General features: G+C 51.4%; 1 pseudogene; it reads left to right on the plus strand.

Moving 5' to 3' along the window:
- The first annotated feature begins 1,953 nt into the window (after positions 1-1,953).
- Positions 1,954-2,853, plus strand: LOC135327037 (olfactory receptor 12D1-like; annotated as a pseudogene).
- Positions 2,854-10,861: the final 8,008 nt, after the last annotated feature.

Here is a 10,861-nt window from a genome sequence, read left to right on the forward strand (position 1 = left end):
GGTGTCCCACAAACCGTCATGGGCCCAGCCACAGACTGGCTCCAGTCCCCTGCAGACAGCCAGCATCCCAGGCAGAATGAGGGCTCTGACAGGCAAAGGCAGAGGTGAAGGATGCCAGACAAGACTTCCTCAGCCAGAAGACTTTATCCAGTCAGCTCTGCACTGGCCTCCTTCCCCACAGCCTCTGTCTCTTCCTGGCACACCAGTGCAGGCAATGAGAACACCTTGAGTCCTGCCACATGCCTGGGCCCTTGAGAGCTTCCACAAAGTTCTCTGTAGGCACAAAAGGAAGCCTCTGCTTCTCCCACACCTTCTCCGCATCACCCCGCCCTTCAGTGTCCAGGAGCACCAGCGTGTGTCCAGGCTGACAGGGCTGAGGCACACACCACAGCCAGATACCTTTGGTATGGGCCTGCATGGGGAAGGCCAGGGAGAAACCTGTGGAGGGGATGCAAGGGGCTCAGCAGTGTCAGCTACAGAGCAGGAAAACGGTGGCATCTTTGCTGCCCAGGGCCGGGACCTGTGTGGCTCCCCACCTCTCTCATCCATCCTCTCACAACCCAGCCTGTTCATGAGGTGGGACTTGCCAGCGCAGTACAGCCCTGTGATGGCCACCACCACCACCACGGGCTGTGCAAACTATGACAGCACCTGCAGGGTCTTCTGCTGCCCCACCAGCCCCTGCCTCTGTGTGCTCTCAATCAGGCACCTGGGCACTTCTATGGAGGTTTCAGATGCCATTGCTCATGGCAAACACAGCTTGCAGAGGGGACAGTGAAACAGGTATTTGAGGCCTTCAGAAAATCACCATAGTTTGTTATCTCCATCTTTAGAAGTGAAAAGAAAAGAAAAAGCATTTTAAGATCTTCATGGACTATAAAGAGCGCAAAAGATGTTAAGTCAGAGGCAGAGTCCAGCTGTGCAGTTGTAGCAGGTCAAACGAAGCCATGATACCTATTCCATGTATTATCCTTGGGAATTACAAAACCATGTGTCAAACTCCTTGGCAAATTCCCCATTAAAACTGTTAGTCTTCCTGAGAATGATGTGCTATAACCTTGCATATTTCCAGAAATGGCTTTTGATTCTACAGCTTCCTCCTGCTTATGAGAGCTGGCTGTACAAATAATCAGTAATCAGTTCAACTCCCCACAACATCATTAGTTTTCTGTGTGCCTGAAACGCTATGCCTTGATGTTTTCTGCACTGAAGTCCCATAAGGTTCAGAGGCTTGATCCCAAGAGGAGTTATCAGAGAGATGGAAATTTTCCTTTGTTGGAAAGAAATGTGATTGTTTCCATGACAGGGAGGACTATATAAAGGTTTCCTGACACCACCGAACAGTCCGAATTAGTCCTCTTTGAAATTGGTGTACTATATGTGATCTACTCTAATACTTCTATAATACTTCAGCTTTTGAAAGATACCGTATATTCAGCTAGGATTTGGAATGAAGAAAACTTATTAGAAAAACTTCTTTGAATAAAAGAAAGGAAAACAGGATTTCAGAATGATCTTCACTTAAAAACTAGGTAACCAACTTCTGTTGCCTCCCTCCCTCCTTCTCTCCCTTCCTACCTCACTCCCTTCCTTCCTCCCTCCCATTTTCTTTTCTCGCTGTCCTCAAACACACCATTCCTTTCAGTGAGCTGGTACACAGGTGGCAGCTCTGGCATCAGTACTGGCCATCTAGGTTACAACAGTTTCTAGTATTGGTTGCAAGAGCTGGGGTGGAAAATCAAGGGATTCTTTTGTGTCCCTTTCCGGACTCAGTGTCTGATCTCTTCCATTCATGAGGCAGCATCAGCTGCTGCTGCACCTTATGGAAGAGGACTCTGGGGAACAGAAATAGCAGCTCAGGACAGAAGGATAGCAAGCTACTGCTGAGTTCTTCTCTCTTTCCCTGCAGGGATGGATAACCAGACAGAGGTGAGCAAGTTCATCCTGCTTGGCCTGTCCAGCCTTCAAGGGCTTCAGCAGTTCCTGTTCATGCTCTTCTCCCTGCTCTACCTGTCCAGCCTGCTGGGGAATGTGGCAATTGTGACTGTGGTGATATGTGAACCTCGGCTACGCATCCCCATGTACTATTTCCTCTGCAACCTCTCCTGCCTGGATATTTTCTACTCCACCGTTACCATCCCCAAGATGCTGGCTGGGTTCCTCTGGGGGCACCAGGGTATTTCTTACACTGGCTGCCTAAGCCAGCTCCACTTCTTCCACTTCCTGGGCAGCAGCGAAGCTTTGCTGCTGGCTGTCATGGCCTATGACCGCTTTGTGGCCATCTGCCACCCGCTGCGCTACAGCCTGATCATGAGCCCACGGGCCTGCCTGCTGCTGGCTGCAGCCGCTTGGGTTACAGTCATGACCTCCCGGCTCCATTTCTGTGGCCCCAGCCACATCCACCACTTCTTCTGTGACATCAAGCCCCTGGTGAGACTAGCCTGCAATAGCAACCAGCTCAACCTGCACCTGCTCAGCATCATCACAGGGAGTATTGCAATAGGCCCCTTTGTCTTCACACTCTTTTCTTACCTGTACTTCTTTTCCTTCCTCTGACTGAAAGTCCAGTCGAGGGAGGGGAGGAGGAAATCCTTCTCCACTTGCATCTCCCATCTCACAGTAGTGGCCTTATTCTATGTCCCTGTTATTTTTAACTATGTGCCACCTTCCTCAGGGAGTTCACCCAGGCGGGACATGATAGCCACCCTTATGTATAATGTTGTCACCTCCGTCCTCAATCCTTTGATCTACAGCCTGAGGAATGCGGAGGTGAAACGTGCCCTAAAGAGAAGACTTTTCTCTAGACAGTTACTAGTGCAGAAAATGTTCTGCCTTGCAGCTTGTGTGGGGTAGTAGGCAATGGACAATGCAATCAGAGGAGCTTTTGGCTCAAGAATGTCTTGTGCAGAAATCTGCTTTTCACTGCCAACAGCCTGGGTCCCTTCAGAAAAATCCTACTTACTGCATATGGCCCTATGTCTCCTCTCTTGGGTAATATCAGTGCATAAAGATGAATATATATTGGTGGAACAGCCACTCCCATTCCTCCAACTGGAGAAGAGAAGCGGCTCCAGAGAGTGATACTTCAATAAAAACACCTTTTTTAGAGTGATTTACCCTCAAACGTCACTTGATCTTCTTTCTTTCTTTCTTTCTTTCGGCAGCTGAATCTCACCCCCAGTCAGAGCTGTCAAGAGAAGTCAGGACATGATTCATCTTAGCCTAAAGCCAACAGACAAGGAGGGATTCAGTTGGTTTTGTGGCGTTCAGTTGGCCATGTGCAGACATGTATGTCATGCCACTTGAAATACTCTGTGTACCTCAGCTGGTGTCTCTCTGCTGCTCCAGAAAGGCATAGGTCCTGCGCCAGATCTACCAGCCCTGTATGGCTGTCAGCTATCTTAGGGCATCTGAGATGGTGCTAGACACCTATGTTGGGCAACTGAATCCCACCCCCATTGCCTCGATTCACAGTGGTTAAAACTGCTGTTCACGCACTTGTCTCACAGGGAAGAAGGTACATTTGGAACCCCAAATGTAGGTGTCCTAATCTCAGATTGAATCTCACCCTTAATCTCAAAATGAGTGGGAATGGTGGATTCCATTTGAAGAAAGCTTCCAGAACTGATCCTTAGGGCTTAAAGGTAAGGTGAGCTTGGGTGATGGGGACTAAGAGTAATAGCTGGAGAGATCTTTTGATTCTTACCTGTCCTACAGGTTTTTTTCCACATATTCATAAACTTCACCAACATGCCAGGTATGGTTCACACAATACCTACTTGCTCAACACATTCCATGTTGAGACTCCTACCATAAGCCTTAAAAAGGCTGCCTCTAGTATTGTTGTTATTATCATTTTTAACAGTGTTATAGAATGATGATGATGATGATAGTAAATATTTCTATTAGGGCCTCAAGTAATCCCTCAATGCAAAATTTTCATGCCATGTGCTTGAAGGTGTCAAAAGAGATTCTTCCTTTCCTAAACAATGCTCCAGACCAGATACTGTCAGAGACAGTGTCCCAAGGGTCCTGACTGCCTGTTCCCATAGGACCACTCTTTGAGTCTGAGATCTTGTAAGTGTTTTTAGGTCTTTAAGAGTTAATACCTGTTTCTAACTGGCCAAAGACAATGTGAGTGCTCCCTTGCAACCCACCATTCTGCATGCATGCTGTATCCTTCAGCAGAGGCAATGACTTGAGCCAGATCACCTGTGCAATCCCCTTACTGTCTTGCTCCAGTTCATCCTTCTGTGAAAACAGGCTTCTTGGGTTTGTTTTTAGACATGGACTCTTTTATATGCATAATAATGCTGTATGTTAAGATCTCCACTGTGGTTCTAAGACGACCTTCTATAGGAGGGTGGTGTGATTTATATTTTTGTGCCTTGCTGCTGCCTCCTTCCTTGTTTACACTACTATATATACCTATACCTATACCTATATATACCTCTACCTATACCTAGCCACTAACTTCATAGTAGCTCTTTGTTTGTTTGTTTGGTTTTTACTGTGCGGTGTCTGCATTGATTAATGCAGTCATCTACAACAGGAGCAAAATGAGATCCCATGTTTTCTTAGGAAGCCGGTTGTGAGGGGTGGGGCAAGGTCAACAAGAAGCAGCTTCCAGTTCTCTCCCAGTTGCTACTCTTTTCTTATTGTTCAACCTTAGCCAGTGCCTGTTTTTCCTAAGAATGCATTTTATGGAGAAGCAGATTACACTGTGCCCAGAGCTGCACAGTAACTCCTCTGCATATCGTTTCTGTGGCTTGTTAACACTTGCAGAACGTATGGGCCAAACACTGGACTAAACTGTGAGTTTATGTGTTGGAAGGCTAGTCACCATCAATACAAAGAACAGATGATCAGTGATGGCAGAGGAATGCCAGGAGCCTAATCACTGCAAAGGAGCACCCAGACTTGGACATTCCTGGGGCAGCGATTATGTCCCTGGGGCCTTGGAGGGGGTGTACGCTCCCAGATGAGGCCACCCGAGTGACTGTCCTTGACAACCTTGTGGACTGGAGGGGTTATTGCCTAAAGGGGACTGGGGAGAAAGAAGCATGAGAGAAAAGAGTTTAAAATGGACTGGCCGAGTGTGAACAGGGCAGCACGTTTGTCTAGCCATGTGCAGCACCTGATCAACCCTATCTAGCCAAGTGAGTGCGAAAAACCACCAGAGTAGTGTCCCACTTCTTCTCCTCTCACGTCCTTTCAGAGAGGTCCATTCAGACCTCTTATGTCTCTTCTCAGTGCCAGACCAGAGTCAATCTCAATAGGGTCTTCTTTCCCCACTGATTGCACCAAGCCCATTCCCTTGGCTGTGGTTTCACTGGATGGTAGATAGGGACAGGGAGACTCTTGTTGATCCATTCATGAGCACCACTAGTTAGATGATGTGGCAGGTGGCTATTTATTAAACACCTAGATAGGCACCTTATGTAAACACCTAGCTAGGTCCCTTTTCCAGGTTAAAGTGATCCAGCCAACCTAGAGTTAGCTGGTGGTGATGACATGATCGTGAGAAAGATTGCCCAGTCAAGTATTTGTCCATTTATTTGGGTAAGCTGGCCCTCTGACAATTTATCCTCTGAAAACACGAACAATGTCCAGGACTGAAGTTTCTCCTGCAACTCTGGTCTTGATAGTCCAACCCAAGGGTTGTTCCAAAGACTCCGATATTTCTCAGAGTTGCCAGGTTGTATCGTATTGAGATTTGAACCACACAATGTCCACAGATGACAACTGTTGATCATATGCATATCCTTAGCAGTTTTTATAAAGAAGCCATGACACTTCTCACCTTTCCTGGGAACCACCCCCTTGCTCCCCTCCAGGCACATCCCTGCTCCCCAGAAAGCCCTTCCCCAGATGAGGGTGTCCACGCTGGCCTGGCCGGCTGCTCCAGGTCCCCCTCCCCTGTGCTCCCTGCAGGGCTCCGTGCAGGCACTGCTGCTCAGCAGAGAGCCAGTGGTGGTGCCACAGGGCCGTGAGGCGACTCCACTGTGCCCATTCTCGTGAGAGCAGGAAGCAGACCCAAGAGGATGGTTCTCATGCCACTGGCAGTCCCCGCCTCCCATTTTATGTGGCTGTGGAGGGTGCTCGGAGGGCCCAGGCAGCATTTCCGAGGGCACAAGATATGTTATGAGGCTGCACTGGAGCCAGCCTATGGCATGCCAAAGAGAGTACAAGGATGGCTCTCCAGTCTCTCTTCCCTGAGCCTGCTGGGTCTCCACGGCCTCTCCTGGGATTGCGGAGCCCTCCTTTACCTATGCATTTCCTGATTTTGCTCTTTACCGCTCGGTGACTCCACTTTGGATGGTCTCTTGTGTTGTACGGCTCCACTCACTGCCCACCCCCACTGTATGATGTTCCCAAAAATGCTCTGAGCTCCGCTGGCAGCTTATTGCCTCTCCAGGAAGATGCTCAGCCATCACCTGCCCAAACAGATGTGTCACAGCCTCAGGAAGGTTACTCTGGGATCCTTAACCATCTCCACTGACACAGGGCCCCAAAAGCGAACCCTGAATCTAAACCTGGTTCCCTAACAGCTTACAATGGGACACTGAACACATCAACCTGAGCCCATGGAGAATGAAAGCAAAGCAACGGGCCCTTTTGGGATACCATTCCATCACCACTTTCGTGATTCCAGTTTTGGAAGAAGAGCCAAGTGCACAGGCACCGCACTGAGGAAATGGCTTTACATTGAGTAGAAGCTATCAGGGAGGCCAGGTATGCCTGAGAAAATGGAGCCTTCCTGTCCTCACAGGTTGCATTCTTGCCTTGGGCAGTCAAGCGCTGAAACAGAAGAGACCTCCTGGTAAAAAAAGAAGGAATGTTCCCCCAGCCCACCTCTGCCACCCCAGTCACCTCTGGCCCTCCTGCCATGCCCTGGATATTCCCATGAGAACCTCACAATGCCTGCCTCATGCCCCTCACCAAGCAGATTGCTGCAGCACAAGTGACCTCACAATCTACAGTGCAGCCCTCACACCTTCACCGCCACCTGCCTCTTGCCTGCCTCTGCCCTCTCCCCTCAGCTCCACGCCCCTGCACTCCAACACCCCACCTGCCCTGCTCTTCTTCTGCCTCCCAGGCCCCCAAGCCCTTCCAGCTCGGCTTACAAGAAGGCTGGGTGCTTAGGGGCTGCGACAGAGCAAGTTTGGCCTTAGGCTTCAGGCATGCGTGCAGGCTTTGGGCTTTGTGCTGAGTGGGGTCAGGCAAAGCTTTTGGCTGCTGGCTCAGTGTAGGGCTTGGCCTTGGTGCTCAGGGTTTGCGGTAGGGGCTAGAGCTTTGGCAGAGGGCTGTGGGTTGGAGTGGGGGTGAGGGCTGCAGCCCGCTCCAGGACTTGAAGGAATGCAATAAGGGCTTGGGATGAGCTTCAGGCAAAGGGGCAGAATTTGGGAAAGGGGGCAGAGACTGTGGCTTCAGTGTAGACTTTTGGGTTTGGCCTTGGCAAATCGAGAAGGGCAAGGAGGCAAGGCAGAAGGGCAGGGCCTCACCACTAAGCTGAAGCCCTACCCTTCCGCCTTCCCTCCTTCCCGTCCTCTACTTGCTAGAGGCCAAACCCAAACCGCTACGCTGCAGCCTGAATCCTTACCCCCTACCTTCACTCTTGCCCTGTGTCTGAAGCTAAGGCCTAGCCCTCATCGCTTGCCTTCAAGTGCTGGAGCACGCTCTAGGTCTCACCCACACACAAACACACACCTCGTCCCACAAGATTGTCCCATTCCCAAAACCCTCAGCAGAAACATGAAGGCCAGCACTCAGCCATCACCCAAAAGCTTTCCCAAAGCCCAGCAACTGCAAAGCACAACCTCCCCACTGATGCCTGAAGCCTAAGCCCTATGCTGCTCCCGCAAAGACCCTAACCCTGCAGGCGTCTGGTAAGCCTAGTGCCAAGGCATTTGGGGCCTGGCAGGCAGAGGCCGAGGCCTGGCAGGGATGGTGTTTGGTCTTGGAGTGCAAGCGCCTGGAGCTGAGAGCAGAGGGCAGAGGCAGGTGAGGGGGAGCTGCAAGTGCAGGGGTGAGGGCTGGGTTCTTGGCTGCGAGGTCACTTGTGGTGCAGGAAGGCGATTGGTGGGGAGCAGGAGGCTGGCATTGTGAGGTGGTGCCGGGAAGGGCAGGGTCATGGCAGGAGGGCAGAGAGGTTGAGGAACATCAGAGGCAGGGGGAGGTTTTGGGGGAGAGCGCTTGGGTGCTGATGAGGAGGTGCTGTGTGTGCACTTAGGTGAGCAGGCAGAAGCTGGAGGCCGGCGTGGGAGCACATGAAGGGCCCGGAGCTCTTGGCCAAGAGACAGCAGCTGTGTTGGGGAGGTCAGGAGGCTTCAGGTATTGGGGATGCCACTGGCACAGGGCCCGCGAGAGCTGCTGTGGCAGGGCCAGACCTGAAGCCTCACCACTAAGCTGAAGCCCTACCCTTCCGCATTAGCTCCTTCCCCTCCTCTAGTCGCTACGTGTAGGGGCAGACAGCGAGGGATCAGGGAAGATAGAGTTAAGGAGCCAAAGGCCATGGGCTGAACAGATAGCAGTATAGGAACATAGGGAGTAACCGCACAGAATGAGGGAGTGATGATGGGAACATGACCTTCGGGCAGGTATAATGTGGTGCTTGCAAGGACAATAGAAAGTACCTTAAATCACTGTGGGAAAGTATCTGTCCGGGCTAGAGCTTATATAAAGGGCTTGCTTGCTTGAATAAAGTTGATTCTGATCCAGCACATCGGAGTTCGTGAATCAGAGCGCCACAAATGGCTCCCGAAAAGGAACCGAAGACTGACTTTGTCCAGGGCTGTAGAGGCAGCGGTTAGCTGAACCGGTGGCGGAACCCGGCTGAACAAAGCTGCTGAAAGGAAGCAGAAGGGGAGCCGCTGAAAGGAAGCGGCATTGCGTGCAACAGGTTACCTACCGCTGGATGGAGGTAAACGGCCAGGAACACGTGGGAGCCACGGGAAATGGAATCTACCCGCAAGATAGGTCCGTGCTAAACGTAATGCAAAAGACTTTGAAACAGCACGGCAGAGAGATGCCCCCTCAAGATCTCAAAATGCTATTAGTGTGGGCACGCTCGAACTGTCCTGAGGTGAATTCCAGTATGATTTATAGCCTCGGTACGTGGGACTCAATCGTAGTTAAGCTGTGGGATGCAGCAACAAGAACTGATAAGACGGCAGCAGGACTTTTAGCTCCGTGGCGTACCATGCTTGAGACCCTGAAAGAGCATAGCAAGAAGAAAACACAGGGACCGGAGGCACCCGCAGCCCCCACAGCACCTCCATCAAGCGACACGGTGGTGGGGGCGGTGGGTGGACGGGACTCCCCAGGAAACAACCCAGACAATCCATTTGACCCAGGGCCATGTCTAGAGTCACTGTGACTGGTGTGAGTGTGAACAGTACTGTGTGTGAGAGTGCGTATAGCCTGGGAACCGACCGGGGCGCCCATTGGCTGATGAAGCCGCCCGCTGTGAAGGGACAGCAGTCCTAGCGGTTAAAGACTCGGGTGGTGTGAGTGCGGTTCCCAGAGAGTGAGAGAAAGAGAGTGTGTGATCCCACCAGCCACAGGGGCTGGTGTTACTGGTAAGGAAGTGCGCTGCCTGACTTGCTTGAGATGCACTTTTCAGAAACTCAATACGGGAAATAATTTCGGCATAGAAAAGAGGACGCCCTTAGCCGAAATTTTGGAAAACCGGAGTAAGATTGATGGGACCCTAGGCAACCACTGTCGGGGCCTCTCATCGCCAAACGATCATCTGGCGCCATCGGGTCAGTTCGCCTGGGATCTTTGGCACCGAGAGGCACTGAGAAGGTGAGTCTTAAATTCCCGCCTAAATTCTAAATTCTCGTCTGGTAACAGTGCACTGTAAGGGGTAGGCAGGCTGGCCACCATAAGGCGTACCAGGGGATGGGTGCGAGTCCCATCCCCAGGGTTTGAGTGGGTTTTAAGTCCCAGCTTGGTCCGGCTGGAAAGGGGAGTGCGCAGCCTGATCAGCATAAGGTGCACTGCAAGACTGTAAAACCCTCGCGCAAATACTGCTAACAGCCACTCAATTCATGATATGGACTAGGCAGTGGCAACGACTCACAGAGACTTTGGGACTTGGGCTGTAAATTATTGAACTGCAGCTGTCTAGAGGTAGCTGCTTAGCACAACTTCTATAAAACTTGCTTAGCATGTGTAGCTGAAATTGCTGGAGCCTTAGGCTGCACTCCTAGTTCAGTGAGAAAGGAGCCCGGAGCTGGTGGAGGCTGGAAAGATAAGGGAGTTACAAGCAGTCTGCATTCCTGCACTTCACATTATGAAAGGGAGGATGTCAAGGCTTTGAAATAAAGCCTGCTTGGGCACCAGGACCCTGGGAAGCAAAGCCTCCTCTCACTGCCGGAACAGTGTTAATTAGGGGGGTCTGGACTATCTGCCCCATCATCTGGAGAAAATGCGAGGCGACGGCGGCTTTGGTTCTACAGGGCCAGCCCAGGTCCTGTGGTCCCAGAGGGTCTCTGTGAGACGCCCCTGTTATCATTGTACCCTCAAACACTCCACCTTGCAGCAGGAAATGCAGCTGGAGGGAATCATGGACACCGGCACTGATGTTACCATTATTTCAGTGACCGTGTGGCCCCCCTCATGGCCGATGACCAAAACAGCGGCCGCGGTCACGGGCATCGGGGGGGCACTTTCCCGGCGCAGAGCCAACATAATATCTTGCTCACGGGACCAGAGGGCCGGGTGGCGACGGAAAAGCTTTTTATCCTTCCTAGCCCAGTCACTCTCTGGGGCAGGGACTGCCTAGCGCAGTGGGGCCTCCAATTACACTCGGATTTCACACAGGGGCTGCTGACGTGCAGCTTACCTGGCTGAC

The sequence above is a fragment of the Dromaius novaehollandiae genome, unplaced genomic scaffold (genome assembly GCF_036370855.1).
Source record: "Dromaius novaehollandiae isolate bDroNov1 unplaced genomic scaffold, bDroNov1.hap1 HAP1_SCAFFOLD_45, whole genome shotgun sequence".
NCBI classification, from domain to species: Eukaryota; Metazoa; Chordata; class Aves; order Casuariiformes; family Dromaiidae; genus Dromaius; species Dromaius novaehollandiae.